Consider the following 17414-nt stretch of genomic DNA (forward strand, 5'->3'; position numbering starts at 1 on the left):
TACACAAGCTCTGTGTCTTCTCCTTCTCCATCTTCTTCCTACTCTGAGTTGTTGTCTTCCTTCTGTTTCCTGTTTCATCATCTTCAACATTTAAGTTAATAAGATTGTAAGATCAACATGGATAACAACTGATATAGTCTGTTGACACATGTAAAATGCATTCAAGGCTAACATATTTGTTGTCTTGTTTGAATGGATGTAGGTGAGGACTCTATCCTTTCTTGGAATCTCTTTGGATTTGTTGTTGTCCATCCTTCATGTACAAAACTAACTTTATTTTTTGGAGTAGACAATGCATAAGTTCACTTCTACTTCTACACTAGAATGAGACCACATACTTATTACCATGTAAAAAAATAATTTTAAAACTGAGTTGTTTTGGTGCTATCCTTGGTCACTTGTCTAAAGCCAACTGTCTTTTGAACTGTTTGCTTCTTTTGTGCTTATATGTTTAGTCTAGAAGCATCTCAGCTAATCTATGAATCAGCCTTAACTTCGGATAAAAAGTCATTTATTTTACATATATTTTCTTTTAATGATTGGGTTAAAATCTTGGCCACTTTAGACAAAGATGGCAAAGAAGGTATAACTTTGATTTCCCAATGTATTGCTCAATTGCTTATACTTTATTTGCAATATAACCAAGAAATAGCGGTATTTTCTTCATCCGGGGCAGAACTATCCAACTTTCTCAAGAAGCTTTGTGGCCTTAATCCCACTTTTATCAATGATCCTTCTACCCTTGCTATCCCACAAACATGAGGTATCTTTTGCAGAGATAATGCTACTCTGGAAGCTGTCAAGGAGTTTCAAACAATCTTTGTTCCCTCAATGACTCTATCCTTTTGGAGATGGTACCTAAAGTCTCTAAAGTTTTTCCTTTTTTACTTGTTAGACAAATTGAGGTGGAACCTTTTGGTGTGGACCATCAACTTTGGATCCTCCCTAACAAAGCCTTCTTAGCACCTATCCTTAGTGAAACATGAGTTTACCTGGCCAACCTACCTGCTTCCACAGTTGAAAATTGCAAGCTCAAGGTTTTGAAAGGAGGACTATTCTTGGATAAGGGAGAACCCTGGGAGAACTTATCAAAGCCCCCTTTAGCCTCAACTTTGTTGACCGGTCTAACTGCTCCTCTAATGTTGGTTTATATAGTCGAACAAAGGGAAATATGATTTTGGAAAAAGCAACCTTGAATTCTACACCAAATCTATTTGGAATGTATTTTGGCCATATTTAAAATGTGTATGTAAATTTTTGGACCCCAAAGCCCCGTGTGAATCCAGTATCATGTGGTTTGACCATGCTATTTGGTACATTCTCAATCATCTAGAACAACTCTTTCCAGAGAAACCTATTGATTTTCATCTTTCCCTCATTTTCTCTTGGTTGGGTGGGTTCCAAATTTCTTTCAACATCTTTCGGGGTCTTACGCTTGATGTTCTCAAAGAACTCAAATCAGATGAACCTGGCACTTATCTTACCACTTATGCCAATTATAAAGGTGTCAAATCATCGCTGCATTACTCAAGCCATGCATTGAGGATGATGATTCTCCCTCTTTGAAATGACTAAACTCCGTAACTACCCCCAATCCCTCTTTCACATCCTTCCTTACACCTATTCTTCTTCCAATAGAGGAAAATCTTGTAGCTTTACTAGAGCTAGAGTGACTCCCATCTGCCACTTCCTCCACTTGTAACCATCTATACCTTACAGGTACTTTTTGGTCCCTGTGGAAGGAAGCAGCTCCCGAAGAGGACCTCAGCATCAAAACTTATCTACATACATTGTCTATTGCAAAACAAACTTCTGGATTTTATTTTTCCGAAGGCAATATTTTGTGAGTGTTTTGATTTACTTTTTGGTAACCATAAACTACTAGACAATGTTGTAGTCGGTTGGATATATCAGCAATCGGTTAAAAATCTAGTATACAGTAATAATTTTCTTAGATACAATAATATCTCGGATTGTGCCTGTAGTAAATACAATACGTTTTTTAAGGACTTTGGTGATTTAGGCAAATATGTCTGCTCTTGTGATTTAAATGTGGTTAATGATTGCACCATTCAAAGCTTTTTGTCAAAAGGACTGAATCAAATCCCTTTTTTTCCAAAAAACCCATACTTAGTGGTTTCAACTCTACTTAGCTGCCTAACTGACCTTGTCAGTGCTCTTTGACTGGAGAAGACAGTCCTAACGGATTTAAGAAATTTAGTCTACCATTGTTTCTTTCATAAAATTTCCCTCTTGCCTCAAAATTGGCTATCTACAAAGGGCTCTTGGATCACACTGGTATTGGGATTGAAATTCCAAAAACTCGCACTAAATTGGTTTTTTGTCAGACTAGATAAAAGCGCCAACTCCCCCACTCTTATTTGCAAAAACCTTGCATGGAAAACTACTCACTCTCACCTTTCTAGTGAAGAATTTACTATGCTTAACCTCTCTCCTTTGGAGGTCACTAATAATATTACTAAACACCTAATTAATATGGGTTACTCCCCAGAGTCGATCAAACTTCTTGTTTTGTTTCCCACTTACAAACATCACAAACTTAAGTTTCGATGAATTTTGGATGCCTCTACTGGGAGATTTACCCAGATTAGTAATGACTATCACAATATACCTTGACCTTATCCTTTCTGAGTTTGAGGCAATTTGTGTTGTTAAACAAAACCTTTGCTCAGATTTTCTTGAAATACATTGTATCCCCTTTTGGCTGGTTAAAAACTTCACTGAAGTCACTCTCAACTTTCCCGAGCAAATTTTTCACCTTGCATCTGTTGATATCACTCGATGTTATAAAACATACCCCTTAATGGGGAAAATGGATTGATGAATGTTCTGAAGAAAATAATTAGAATTGCATTTGTGTAATGCTCAATTAAAAGGTTTTACCTATATCTCTTTGGTAAATAAGCTTAGATGGATTAAAAAAGCCACCTCTTCTCATGACTTCCACTTTAATGAAAGGAAGCTTAGTGACCATATTACTTGGTTGCTTGATAATTGTTCCATCCACTTTGTCACCAATACTACAACCAGAGCCTTGGGATCCCTATGAGATTTTATTGCTCACCCCTTATGTGTAATTTATACTTAGCTTATTTTGAATACAAGTGGTTTCTCAAAAAAGTTAAAAATAAACAAGCCTGTCATAAACTCTCAATGTTTAAACATACATACAAAATATATGGACGATATTTTGAGTATCAATAACCAATCCTTTTTTGAAGAGTTAGATTACATTTACCCTAACTGCATTTTGATTGAGCCTATGTACAGAGAAGGATTTAATACGCCGTCTAGATTCTTCTCCCCCTCTTTACAATTCCTCACTATCAATATTATATTACGAAATCCCTGTAATGGCGACTTTGACTATCGGTTCTTCTGGAAAAGGGACCAGCTTAAAATTTCCTCTATAGAAATTTTCAAGAGAAAAAGTAATAGACCACACAAATTAGCTCTTAATAATTGTATTAGTCTTCTTCATATGATCATGTATTCCTCTTCTGATTGCTTCATTGCCTAGGAAGCCATTATAATTCTTGTTCATAAATTTTGCCTCAATGGCTTCAAAAGAAATGACCTATTTTTTTCCATCATAAAGGCTATCTTGTTGAACCACTAGACTGGTATAAATCTTAATCGAACTATTCTCATCTCCTTAACTAGGCAGTAGGCCCATACACAATGGGCCTAATTCGTATGGGCCTAATTCTGACCCATTGTGTATGGCCCCTGGGAAAGGGCATGTACACACACACACACACACACACACACACACACACACACACACACACACACACACACACACACAAACACACTTCTTTTTTTTGGTAGAAAAATGAGATGGGTGTGGTTGTTTACCACCTAGCAACCCCCCCCCCCCCCCCCACTTGGTGAATTTTGACTTGGCTACCATCGTATATAATGCCCCTTGGGAGCACACTTTGGATAATGTTTTAACACTAAACTATTGCTTAGTGAGATTGAGGCCTTATAGAGGGTCTACTGACCGATCACGTGGAACCATTCCCCTTACTGGATGCATGCCTTGCCATTTAGTGAACTCTTGATTGGTGTATAGATTTATGACCCGTCCATAGATCATCATGGAGTATCACGCTCTATATTCAGTCAATCGATGCTTCTCTCTCTCTCACGTGCTCTCTCTGTGATTACTGCTTGTAACAAACCACCGCCTGTCTAAAACGTAACCTCTTGTAGAGAGTGATCGTAGAATCCGCCTCGCTTGTTCCTAGAAGGATGTGCTGAGCCGATCGTGCTGATCAAGTGGATTCTCTTGACAGGGCATCCCATAACACCTCCACCTATGGGTCCTTCTATTTAAAGAGGTGAGGGTTGCATTGCCCCTCACTTAGCCTTGATTCTGTGTTATTGCATGGGTATGTGAAGGTAGTAAGAGAGCTTTTCTCCTGCTCACTTTGGTGATATGGAGTTGGTTGAGCATGCTATGCTGTCTTAGGTCGGTTTAAAACTGTGACACCGTTGTTCTACAAAATAACGTTTAAAATTGATCTTTTTTGCTCTGACTAAATGAAGTCCCATTTTTGTAGTATTATGTTGGTTTTAACTTAGCTTTTTAGGTTAGTTTAAATTAAAAAAACCTTGTTCGTTTTATTTGCATCTAACAGCACACAGGATTGTTCTTACAATATAAAAGTGTTACCTTTTGGAAATATTAGGTATTTTTGGAGCCATTTATTGACTCAACACCTGTTCATGAGGCAGAAGGCTGCCGAAATGACTCTATACTGTTGCATAACTACTTTATAAACAAGCTACTTCTGCACTAGCTCAAAAATATGGTCTCATGTTGTTGGAACTATAGGCCATTATTGATTTAAAACACTTTAGTGTTTTCTGCAACATAAAGTCTGATTCACAAAACTATTGTAGGAACTATTGAATGAAGGTATCTCATGAGTATACTAGGTTGTTTTCCCATGAAACCTGTGTGCAATTAAGTGGACGAATTCACTGTCTTACCTAGCTAAGTAAGCTGCCAATCGTCTCTATACACTGTGTCACTACGTAGTAAGATAGTAATTACAATAGGGTTACACACTGATATGGTGGATATTTGATATTTTGGTTGTTCAATTTATGATAACAAGTAGGTCATTTTTTATTAACACATTATATAGAGTTTGAACATAGGCCGAGCAGGCTGCTATAATGGCTTTTTGGTTGATTATGCTATGTCCAAACTTATGGAAATGTGCTACTAGCAGGTTTTTTCTTAGATATTGTGTTCTTTCTAAACTATGGATGGGATATACATTAACTTGGTGGATTTTAATTAAAGAAAAGAAGAAAAATAGAGGCATGTTACCTCATTCACTTGGTTGGTTTTGATAAATTCTTAGAAAGTTCACAGCTACATTTTTTAACATTCAAAAAAAGGAAAAGGCTTATGAAAATTGGGTACATAATAACCTTATCTATGTGTGTGTGTGTGTGTGTGTGTGTGTGTGTGTGAGAGAGAGAGAGAGAGTGAGAGAGAGAGAGAGAGAGAGAGAGAGAGAGAGAGAGAGAGAGAGAGAGAGAGAGAGAGAGAGAGAGAGGAGCTAGTATGCAAACAAGAACTCTAACCCTAGCTCCACTCTGTTGCTCTAACCCTAAAGATTGTCAAAACCCTAATATTGCCTAACCCTAACCTTGCCATTGCCTCACGATGCCCCTCAGACTCTTAACCGCCATTGTGTTGCCCACCACAACTCTGCAAATATAATCCCTCCACTTCCGCCTTGCCATATTTGGCTATGCGAGCCACCTTCCTCACCATTGTCGCCTTTGTACGCTCCACTGTGGCCTCGGTTCGTGCCATTGCCACCATTGCTGCTGACTCTATTGCGCCACTGGCTGCCCTGTGCACTATCCGCCTCTATTACTCCTCGTCCACAACGTGCTTGCCTACTATGTTTCACACCTTTAATGACCAGCTCCCGTGTTTTGTCTTTGCCCTTAGTTTGGCCTGGTTTGGCACACTGCTATTTCTAGCCGTGTGGTCAACCCTCTCTTTGCCCCCTCACTCACACGAGCCCACACACACACTCCACAAATTTCACATTAGCTGACCACATTACCACACACGTACATTCAAGTTACCCTTACACACATAGTCATTCGCACACGTTCATGCTCACACCTTACACACACACATAGTGATTTGCACACAGTCACACTCTTACTTCATCTCAGGGTTTTGGGAGGTGAGGTGGAGAAGGGTCCTTGGGTTTGTGTGAAGCTATCTCAGCTAGCACGTGTAGGAGAGCGCCATAGTTTCCCTTGCAACCATTGTTGCTCCATTGCCCTCATCTATTGCCACTTCTTTGACTCTCCACCAAGGACAACTCACTTGAGAAATTGTTGCTATCAGTGATGGAGTGCACGTTGTCTGCTATGGACACAAACTGCCTTTTGGATGCAAAGAGCCCTTGAGACTTTGGATATGTGAAGCAATCGCGAGCAAGGCCGAACTCAAAGAGGAAGTGGTTGTATTTTGCTTAGGAGGAAGAGTACTGCATTCTCATGCTCTGTAGGCTGCCATGTCATATGAATCATATGACAAGCTTCCTACAGTTTGCAGCTCATACATTATTGGCATAATTTTATGTCAGCCTTTGCCTTTTATGTAAAATGTCCCATGAGAGGTTATCAATGAGTGCAAGTTGGAATGAGGTCAAGAAGTTCTTCAGCACGTTATATGTTGAATGCGAAGATCTATTGTTGTATGGGAAGATATAATAGTGTGTATGAGACGACGAATTTAGCTATGGATTCTAGTGCACAACACAACAATGCATATTACGGACGTGAGAAATTCCTTAACCAGTGTTGATTGCTTGCACTACCCTATCGAAGTAAAAGATTCACTTGGCTATGGTCAAAGTTAAGAATTCCCTTGAGGTTGGGTGCAATGGGCGTCGTCTCATTTTCCTTTTATCCCGAGAAAAGGTCATAGCTACATATCTAATGAAGAAGATTTATTTTTCCTAGGGTTTAGCTTAACCTTTGATGATAACCTCTTTGTTCTAAATATATATTGAAAAAGTCGAAGTTTTACAGTTTAATTCTTTGACAATAAACCCTATATTGCACTCTTTTTGGCCTTGTCGAAGGGCGAATTCACCTAAATGTTGACATAGTTTTTTCCTTGCGTAAAGTTTCTGTTTTCTTTTTTTTTTTCAGCGTAACTCACAGATTGTGAGTGACTGAATTAAAGACAAAAAGAAATACATAGATAACCATGCTCAATCCGAGCCATGGCTGCATCAGTACAACACACCATCACCTCAAGACCCTCGAACATCGGCCACCACATCGCCACCCTGCCACCATCATAAATTTCACACAAAAAACAAATACCCGAATCACCAGTATGACTGCCACACAAGGCACTTCCATTGCCACCAGAAGAGCCTGTCCCATACATCTTCGGGCACAAAAAAACGAGTCGAAGCTAGAGAGAAGAAGAGAGCATACCGTCGCAGTAAGGGCAGAGCCAAAAACTCCATCACCAACGAGACTACAACAATCTAATTGCACTTGGGGGGAGTCACGGCCGAGTGCCAGATCGATCAGACCACCAACCAAAGTCAGCCAAACTCGAAAATCCATGCATACAGGCTATTGAGGTGAGCCATACACCTTCTGGGTCACGACACAAACGCCGAAGACTGCCATTGGAAAGTAGAATACTGCCACCATCCCACCTTCCATCGTCAGCTTCGAGCCCCACCCGCAAAGCCACATCGGACAGGCCAAGCATCATGCATACCATCTTCCACTTGAGATACCAGCACCCTGAACACCCATGGAGACATCTGAAACGCCCCTAGCAACTAGGCAATATACACTAGTAACCGAAACATCATCGCTCGAAGCAAGTCCTTCCAAACTAGGGTGCACGCTTCTCCCATCGAAAGGGGGGCAGGCTGCCTCCAAGCCTGATGGACAAAAAAAACGTCCAGATCTGACGTTACCCACTTCGCCAGGTCGGGCAGGACGACCGAGAGAGCGAGCCCAGGCTCTCTCGTGGACTCGGGCCACGCCACCCCTCCCTAGCGAACACTGCACCTAAAGATCGTGCATATCTCTGTGAATGCAGCCAAAGGACCTCCAGATGATGCACCACTGGCCCCCCAACGGGACTATTTGACACCACTTTGTCAGGTGGGATCTACGGTCCAGCATCTTCGAACGATGTGGACCGTTCATTTATTCTCAAGAATAAAAGGTTCTGGCCGGTTGAGCCCCTGCAACTCGAACCCACCACCTACGCAACCGGAGGCCACAACTCTCCCATTAAGCTATCGCTCGCCACTTGAAATGGAGGTGTGTACATAGAATCATATAGCAAAAATGACGGGGTGGAGATCACATGGTGGTCACTTGGAGATCAGTTTGGGATGGACGGGGTCACACTGCAATCACTTTGGGATAGTCGGGGTCACACTGTAATCACTTGGTAATGGGTGGGGTCACAAGGTGATCACATGTCGATTGGGATTCACATGGGGATCACTTGGCGGTCACTTGATGTTCACATCAAATTTACTTGGTGTTCACTTTAATTGTGATCACATGGTGATCACTTGGAGATTAAACCGCCATCGGACGGTGCAAAATCGATCCCGCTACCCCCAATTAATAGGGATCGTAGATCCCACCTGAGAGAAGTGGTGTCAATTAGTCATGAGGCTGGCCCCCCCAACCCTCATGCAAGCACTGCAGGGGAAGGAAAACGCGAAGACGACGCACGTTCAGGGACTTACAATCTCTTTAAGCTTTCTATTTTCTTACTCTCTATAGACTTGTCACGTATATGATTGTCAATACGAATGAGAAGCCTAATGATACCTATCTTTAATTACAATCATAGGCTTGCTGCTCCACTCAAGTCATCATTGTGTTTCGTCTTTTCACGGTGTTATTTGCAACACTTAAATGATCATAAAGAAATCCCCATCTTATTCCTAAAACCTCTCTCCCTCTGTCTCTCTCTCTCTCTCTCTCTCACCTTATTTGACTCTACTACCTCTGAAGTGGCAAACCTTGTGTTTTATCACTTGGTTTCAAACTCAGAGGAAGAAGATTGTCAACACCGTCAATTGTATTCAAGTTTTTGAATGCAAATCAATCCCTTGTGTCGAGTTCAACCTTCAACTTTTTATTCTTCTTGTTTTGTGCTTTTCATCCATGTAAGCAGAGGCTTCGTTCTGCGAGTGCACACACACACACACACACACACACACACACACACACACACACACACACACACAGATTTTATTATCGTCCTTGGAGGTCAAATATGACAAATGGACCAAAGTTACATGTGATGTAGTATGTGTGGTGCTGATGAGTGATTCTCGATGATTCAAAATTGTGGTGATGAGAGCTGCAATGGAGAGCCCACATTGTGACATGGAGAGGAAAGCGTATAGGTCTAAGTCATCGCTAAAAATGTGAGAGAATCAAGTTTAATGTGACCAAAAGGTGAGCACTCTAGTAGTGTGTGGTACTCACACTCTTGAACTTGTAGTGAGCATAATGTGCACAATCAATTTGACTCTTCTCCATTGCCCCAATGCCTTGTCTCGCATCGAAGGGAGTGGGAGCTAAGCCGAATGGCTGCAATAGTGCGTATCACTGACAAGGGGATAGGCTTAAGCATGTAAAGGTGAGTAGGATTTCCTCTTTCAGCAAAGAACATGGTTTTGTAGTTGGGGGCAATAGAGGTGGTGTAATGCATGAAGCATGACCCTCCGGATTCCTCGCAAGCCGTAATACATTGACATTGTAGACAAGCTTCATTCACTTGGGAGTCTATGAGGCATCATGTAGCAAGTGTAATGCATCCCATCTCCCCAACCACTTCTTTATGTCTTGCATTCATCCCGTGCTCAAGGCTTCGAAATGTGTGTGTGTGTGTGTGTGCAAAGAGAGAGAGAGAGAGAGAGAGAGAGAGAGAGAGAGAGAGAGAGAGAGAGAGAGAGAGAGAGAGAGAGAGAGAGAGAGAGAGAGAGAGAGAGAGAGAGAGAGAGAGAGAGAGAGAGAGAGAGAGACATCCCGTGCTCAAGGCTCCGAAATGTGTGTGTGTGTGTGTGCAAAGAGAGAGAGAGAGAGAGAGAGAGAGAGAGAGAGAGAGAGAGAGAGAGAGAGAGAGAGAGAGAGAGAGAGAGAGAGAGAGAGAGAGAGAGAGAGAGATTGTATGAGTAGGGAGGGTGTCATGTTGCAGATGTGTATATTGTGTGCATCATTGGGTGAGGGTGTGCATGGATGGGTGTACATAGTCTAGGATGATTAGATGTGAGCATATGCAGGTGAATTTTTTGCAGATTGGGTTTGTGTGTATGTGTCTACAAGGGTTGGAGAGTGCAATTGATCCTTGATCGTAGAGAGGGAAACAAATTGTGACTGGTGTGTGTGCATCATTCCCCTCCCCCATCTTTTGGTGCCCCCATTGAGGAGAGCATTGATTTCTCTCTAAGGTGTTTGAAGGTTGAGGATTCGACTAATTGATCCATGGAGGTCATGCCTAAGTTTACAAGTGATGAAGATGCTAAAGAGTGGCTTGCAGAACACCAATAATTGGTGCTTGCTCCCGGTACATTGAGTTCCAAGTGATGAACAAATGTTGTCAACTTTGGACTAAGTGCTTTGTGATGGTTCAAGACTTCCGTATGAGAAGTTTCCATCTGTGATATGAGGTAATTGTGATGCGTTTCAAGATCCTTTTTCAAAAGTATGTTACATTGGAGAAGCCCAAGCATTTATGGCAATGTTGGGAGGAATTTCATAAGCACACAAAGGAGGGTATGGCTTTCATATGCATGCAAAGGAGGGTATGTCTGAATTTTGGAGCCGCTTTGATGCTCTATGGCAGCTGTGGGTACATTCAATGCTCCACTACTATAAGGTTATTACAAGTGGGTGACAAGAGAGCATCTGTTCTCAGAGGGTACTAATTGCCAATGAGTCCTCTTGTTTTTACATCTTTTGTAGGATCCCTTCAATAGTAGAGTCCAATGGCAAAGCCTTGCTACTTGCAGTATGTACGAGGTGCTAAAGATTGCTTGCAGATAGGAGAGGAATTTTCATCTACAAGCAAGTTTGAAAAAGCCTTGACCTATAGCAGGTATGGATAGAGTTGATAGCATTAATGTGTCTGCTTGTCAAAGAAAACATGGCAAAGTGGAGAGCATTGAGGTAAGGCGACCTCTTCTCATGTTGAGGAACATGCAGTGATGACACGGGCTCTGCTCATGCTAAATGTAGTGATTTTGTGGTGCCAACTGATGCTATAAGTAGCTAGGGTGTTTGTGCAACGTTCTTGTTTCATTTTTGAGTAAAAATGCATGAACAATGACACCTCAAAATTTTGGCCGTGTGGGGAAGAAAGAGGCTACTTGTTTATGGCTGTAAACCTACAATATTTTCCCTTTTTGGATCATTCAAAGTTCTACAAATTGTGGTAGTGTAGTCCCACAGTGTTTCTACCTTATATTCAGGGTTCTTTGAGTATTTACAATGGACTAATTGCTCCAAATTAGTGTGATGAAATCACTAATCAAGTGTTAAAACTTTCATGGTTTCTCTTCATAAAGTATGTGATGGACAAGCTAAGGATTTTCTTCACACGAAACAGCATTATACCTGTGCAATTGGATGCCTCACTACCTTTTTGAGTGCAAGACACAAGGGTTTTGATTAATATATATGAGTTTTTGAAAAAATAACTTCCATAGATGGAGTCTAAGGCCTTCTTCTTGTGTTTCATGCTTCATCTCTTGGGAGAAGTCACTAATTTCACAACTCTCATAGGTAGAGGCCCCGTGCCTTCCCAACTAGACAACACACTTTTCAAAAATGCAAGCCTTTGTCCAGAAAGGGATCCTCTAAATCAAAAAGGTCTAAATGAAATTTACATCTTGGAATATCAAGGGGATTTTAAGCCCCAAAAAAGTTGCATTAATTAAGAAATGGCTGACTGAACATTACTCTAATGTTATTGCTTGGAAAGAAGTCAAATTGGCAAGAGAGGACCCAGCCTCTTCTCTATTCAGACTCTCCAAAGCCCAAACTTAGATCTTTTCCTTCATTAGAGAGGTTCAAGGGGGGTGGGGTCACTCCGCATTGGAACCCTCCTTCCAAACCCCCTATCCTAGTAGGGGAACAATGGTGCACTTTTTATGCCCTAGCTCCTTGTCATAGTATACATTGCAAGATCAATGGCTAGCATAGCCTCTATTTGGCAAGTGCTTATGCTCTTCTCTTACCCAATTATTATACTAGGAAATTTCAACATGATACTAGATAGTGTTGGAATTAGGGTTTCAGAGAAACACACACAGCTTGGAGAAGACGAAGGAAGCACAAGGCACATAATAGAGAGTGTGTTACTTAGTATGCAATGGAAAGCTAGATGGCCCTAGAGTGATGGGCGTATATACAATGCTTGGGGGAAAAAACCTCCTAAAGAGAGAAAAAATGCCCCGACGGTCCTAGTGTGTTCACACACATCACTACCACATGTATATGGTAACAAATCCTCCCTGGAGTGATGCGGTGAACGAGAGCTGGCACATGAGTAAAGGGAAGTGCCATGTCCTGAGGACATGATCAATCCACGAAGGGGAGTAAGCCCAAAGCTTTGCGAAAAGCTTCAAGATTCTCACGAGACAATGCCTTTGTGAAAAGATCTGCAAGGTTGTCCTGTGTTCGCACATAAGCCAAGCTGATCTCTCCTGCTGAGAGCCTCTCCCTGACATAGTGGTAATGCACCTCAATGTGCTTTGTGCGAGCATGAAAAACTGGGTTCCTCGCAATTGAAAATGCGCTCTGACTGTCAGTGTAGATAGTGTTGGCAGTGTCCTGTCCAACACCCAAATCAGCCATAAGGTGTCTGAGCCATACACACTCAATCGTAGCTGTGAAGACTGCCCTGTACTCAGCCTCACAACTCAAAGTGGCCACAGTAGGTTGCTTCTTGCTCAACCATGATATACATGAACTGCCAAGCATGAAACAAAACCACTTATGGACACTCGCGTGTCAAAACAACCAGCGCAGTCTGAGTCTGAAAAGGCATGTAAGTCTAGCGGCAATGATCCCCCCTTGGGATAAAACAAGCCAAGATGTAAAGTGCCACTAAGGTAGTGGAAAATCCTCTTGACAACCTGCCAATGCTTAGACCCTGGGCTATGCACAAATCTGCTGACGTGTGAGACTGCAAACTAAATATCTGGCCTCGTGTTGCATACATAAATGAGGAAGCCAACAGTAGTTTGGTAAAGAGTGACATCAGCAGGATCATCAGCAATATGTCTCTCATTTGGTCCAGTGATCAACAAATCATCGACATAAAGAACCACAATGAGAAGTACACCACCCTCACGCTTTACATAAAATGTGCTTTCTGTTGGACTGTTACGAACGCCTCGTTTAACCAAATGAGTGTCATCTTTCTCATACCAAGCACGAGGAGATTGCTTCAACCCATACAAAGCCTTCTTACATCTGCACACTTTGTCCTCTTGTCCTTCTATGACAAAACCGCGAGGCTGTGTTACATAAACTTCCTCAAATATGTCACCATTCAAGAAAGCAGTAATAATGTTTGATTGATGTATATCCCAAGAAAAATGAGCTACCAATGCACATAGAAAACACACAGTAGTCATACGACAAGTGGGAGCAAAAGTCTCTTCATAATCTATGCCTTTTTGCTATGCATAACCCTTTGCAACAAGTCAAGCCTTATGGCAAGCGATGTCACCATCTGGCTTGCGTTTCAACTTGTAAACCCACTTCGTACCAATGGCCTTTTTTCCAGGAGGCAAATCACATATAAGTCCATGTGTCATTTTCTATAAGTGCATCATATTTTGATTGCATGGTAGCCATCCAATTTTTTGAATTCTGTGCTTCATCAAAAGACAGAGGCTCCTCAACATCATGTAAGCTAGACACAGCCAAAGCATAACAATCTGATGCATAAGATGCATGGCGAGAGCATGAACGAGTACGACTAGACAAAGGTGCATCCAATTTATTGTCATGCAAAGTGTGCACGAGCCATTTTGGCATACCTATAGCCTGCTCATTTTCAGCCCTTTCCTCATCAAGTACATCATGTACATCTGCATCAATAATAGGCTGATCTGTAACATTTTCAGAAACCCCCATAGGATGTACATTTGACTCATTGGAACTTATATTTGTATTTCCACCACTGAAAAGAGGCAACAAAGTGTCATAAATGTCCTGTGAGCTTACATTTTTGTCTCTTGTACATGACAGCAAGGGATGAACAAAATCTTCCACAAACACTACATCCGGTGAAACCAAAAGATGCTTTGTTTGCGGATGATACAACCTGTAACCTTTGCTTTCAGCACTATAACCAACAAAAATACATTTGACAGCATTATCATCCAATTTTCTGTGCTGTGTTTGTGGCACCAAAGCACATGCCAAACATCCAAAAACATACATGTGCTCAATAGAAGGCTTCCTATCATGACATGCTTCATATGCAGTAATAGACCGCAAAGATTTCGTAGGACACCTGTTAAGTACATAAGTGGCACACATGATGGACTCAAGCCAAAAAGAATGCGGCAAAGCTTGACTATTGACCATACATCGTGCCATTTCCGTCAGTGACCTGTTTTTCCTCTCAGCAACACCATTTTGCTGAGGTGTATAAGGCACTGTACATTGGTGTTTTATCCCACAACTAGCCTGCGACATATACTCCCCCCCTCGATCGGAATGGAGGGTGCCCATAGTACATTTCGAGACATTTTCAGCCATAGCCAGAAATTTTTTAAAGCACATAAAAACTTCGGACTTCTCTTTAAGCGGAAAATTTGACTACAAGTCCAAGTCTAGCAAGTGCGGATACAGACAAGAGATTCTTCTTAATCCCAGGTACATAAAGTGCATCAACAAGTGTGAAGGAACTGCCATTTGCACCAGTAAGCACAATCTTCCCAACTCCCTGAACCGGATAAGAGGCATTGTTGGCACAAGTGACTGAATTCCAATGAGGGACAGACTCGAGAGAGGTAAACAATTCACGATGTGAGGTAATGTGCTTTGTAGCACCACTGTCGAAATACCACACATGTGAATCTGCAACAACTGACAAGCATGCATCATGGACAACAGGGTTGTAAGTGCACTCTACGTTAAAAGCCCATTTTGCATCAACATCAGCAACACAGTCTCCTTTCACAAAAGACTCAACAGTGGCTGCATTTGTAGTGGAACCAGCATTTGCAGTGGAACCACCCGCTTTCTGCTTAGCCTCTTTGGGCTTCCACTTAGGACACAACTTGATCAAGTGATCATTAGATTTACAAAAATGGCAACGCATATTCTTTTTGCCCTTATCACCAGAATTTCTAGACGTATTGCTGCCAACAGAAGCATTAGGAACAGAAGTTTTTCCACTCGCAACAGAACCATAAGAAGTGGCCACATTGCTGTTATTACCCTTTCTTTGAGAAGCAATAAAAGCCTGTTCAATTGCACGCTGCCTAGTTCTGTTTTCTTTTGGAAAGTGACTCTTGCAACAACAATGTGCATAATGCATCAAACTTGACAAATTCAGGATTTCCTTGGGTCATCAGTCTCCAAGTACCAGCAAAAGTCTGGTAGGAATCTCGTAAGGCATCAAGAACAGTCTGCACAAGGGAACTGTTTGAAATGACTTCACCTGCAGAAATAAGTTTCTCATTGATATCGTTGACACCAACAACAAAAGTGTCCATATCATCTTCCTCATGCATAATCTTTGACTCCAGCTCTTTACGCAGCAAAGCAATTTTAGCCTCATTGCGGCTTGCATAAAGACCTACTAGAATATCCCAAGCCTGTTTTGCAAATTTTGCTGAACAAATGTGAGGAACAATGGTGCGCTTCACAGCAACACAATCAATGCATGAGCCTGCGTATCCTTTACATCCCAACGAGCTTGTTCTTCCGTAGGCAAAACAACTCTAATAGCAGCAATCCTTGCAGCAAGACCTGCAACATCCTCAACATCGCCTACATCCTTAGAACAAGGACGTACATCAATGCCCTAAACAATGTTCCATGATGCCCTTTGACACAAGAACATGTTGCATCATATAAGCCCACATAGGGTAGTTGTCCCCATCCAACCTGTCCTCAGTAGCAAACATCTTGAACACATCTGTGTTGTTGTCCTCCATGGTAAATGCTGCACCTGATGTGAAAACTGCCCAAAAATAGGAGAAACGGAGCGGGAACAACACATGCTATATAGCACAAACCATAGAAGACTATGAGGCACCTGTTATGCAAAAAACATCACTGACAGAGATTTTGCACAAAATGAAGAAATAGCTTGTGCAATACTGCCTGTAGTGGAAACAGAGGCCGAAATGAGCTCGAATAAAAAATCTGAGCAGACTCAGCTCTACGAGCTCACCCGAAATTTTTGTCGACCTGCAAATGCTTGCCAATGCTCACTGAAATCGGAGAAAGTGAGTAGGCGTGTGCTGGAGCAACTTGCGACTAATCCCGGGAGGATGCAACCTGCTCTGATACCAATTGTTGGAATTAGGGTTGCAAAGAAACGCACACAGCTTGGAGAAGATGAAGGAAGCACAAGGCGCACAATAGAGAGTGTGTTACTTAGTATGCAATGGAAAGATAGATAGCCCTAGAGTGATGGGCGTATATACAATGCTCGGGGGAAAAAACCTCCTAAAGAGGGAAAAAATGCCCCGGCGGTCCTAGTGTGTTCACACACATCACTACCACATGTATATGGTACAGATAGAAGTCTACGAAGACAGATACTTGGGAAAAGGGAAAATCATCCCAGGCTTAGAAAAGAGACAGTTGAAAATCTTGAAATAAGATATGATGTGTGGGATGTCGGGCTCCATGGAGAGTTCACATGTGAGATTACTCTTATGGGAAAGTATCTAGGAAAGCTAGGCTCAATAGGATGTACGCCTCCCATGAAGTCTTAAAGGGATTTAATAGAGTGAAAGTTGCCCCCTCTATATCAACGTGCCTATCTGATCATTACTCTTTAGTCTACATGTGGACGATAAGGCCTCCAAAATCAAAAACCATTGGTTTCACACTGATGCTTCTCTTTTTGCTCTCCCCATTGTCTATGATTTTTTTGGCAGCATTTGGCTAGAGGCTTTCAACAAATCCTCTACCCCAGCCAAATCCTGGTCAAGTAGTGTTCAAGCCACACAAAAGTGTTTTGACTTCATTTAGGAAGACAATCATGAAAATTAGAAGAAAGAGAAAGGCTATAAAATACTCTCTTCTCTCTTCACTTGAATCATCTAGCTCTCCCTTAGAATCCAAGGCAGAATCAC

This window comes from Adiantum capillus-veneris, chromosome 11 (genome assembly GCF_014529385.1).
Source record: "Adiantum capillus-veneris isolate H3 chromosome 11, ASM1452938v2, whole genome shotgun sequence".
NCBI classification, from domain to species: Eukaryota; Viridiplantae; Streptophyta; class Polypodiopsida; order Polypodiales; family Pteridaceae; genus Adiantum; species Adiantum capillus-veneris.